Source organism: Chiloscyllium plagiosum, chromosome 3 (assembly GCF_004010195.1).
Source record: "Chiloscyllium plagiosum isolate BGI_BamShark_2017 chromosome 3, ASM401019v2, whole genome shotgun sequence".
Taxonomy (NCBI): Eukaryota; Metazoa; Chordata; class Chondrichthyes; order Orectolobiformes; family Hemiscylliidae; genus Chiloscyllium; species Chiloscyllium plagiosum.
Window position 1 is genome coordinate 56,112,668 of NC_057712.1, and position 1,181 is coordinate 56,113,848.

General features: G+C 45.7%; 1 long non-coding RNA gene across 1 annotated transcript in view; it reads left to right on the forward strand.

The window, feature by feature from the left end:
- The window catches only part of LOC122543614, an 18,467-nt gene that overhangs the window by 973 nt on the left and 16,313 nt on the right, over positions 1-1,181 (forward strand). The window lies entirely within an intron of this gene.

Sequence of the window (1,181 nt, forward strand, 5' to 3'; positions counted from 1 at the left end):
TGTGGAGAAGGTAGCACTGACAGAGAATACTTGCGGACACAGAGATGGGCTCAAGTGTGTATACGTCAACGCAAGGAGTATCAGAACTAAGGTGGGTGAACTTAAGGTGTGGATTGGTACTTGGCACTATGATGTTGTGGCCATCACGGAAACGTGGATAGAAGAGGGACAGGAATAGTTGTTGGAGGTTCCTGGTTACAGATGTTTCAGTAAGATTAGGAAGGGTGGCGTTGCTAATTACAAATGGTATAACATCTGCAGAAAGGCAGTTCAAGGGGGATCTGTCTTTGGAGGTAGAATGGGTTGAAGTCAGAAATAGGAAAGGAGCAGTCACCTTGTTGGGTATTTACTATTGGCTCCCCAATAGCAGCAGAGATGTGGAGAAACAGATTGGGAAACAGATTTTGGAAAGGTGCAGAAGCCACAGGGTAGTAGTCATGGGCGATTTCAACTTCCCAAATATTGATTGGAAGCTCTTTAGATCAAGTAGATTGGATGGGGCGGTGTTTGTGCAGTGTGTCCAGGAAGCTTTTCTAACTCAGTATGTAGATTGTCTGACCAGAGGGGAGGCCATACTGGATTTAGTACTTGGTAACGAACTGGGATAAGTGATGGGCTTGTTCGTGGGTGAGCATTTTGGTGATGGTGACCACAATTCTGTGACTTTCACTTTGGTTATGGAGAGAGATAGGTGCGTACAACAGGGTAGGTTTTACAATTGGGGGAAGGGTAAATACGATGCTGCAAGACAGGATCTGAGGAGCATAAATTGGGAGCACAGGTTTTCAGGGAAGGATGTCGTTGAAATGTGGAACTTTTTCAAGGAACAGATACGATGTGTCTTTGATATGTATGTACCGGTCAGGCAGGAAAGAGATGGTGTGAGGGAAGCTTGGTTGACGAGGGAGGTTGAATGTCTTCTAAGGAGGAAGAAGGAGGCTTACATAAGGTTGAGGAAACAAGGTTCAGACAGAGTGTTGGAGGGATACAGGAGAGCCAGGAGGGAGCTGAAGAAAAGGATTAGGAGAGCTAAGAGAGGGCATGAAAAATCTTTGGCGGGTAGGATCAAGGATAACCCCAAGGCCTTTTATGCGTATGTGAGAAACATGAGAATGACGAGAACGAGGATAGGTCTGATCAAGGACAGTAGTGGGAGACTGTGTATTGAGTCGGAAGAGATA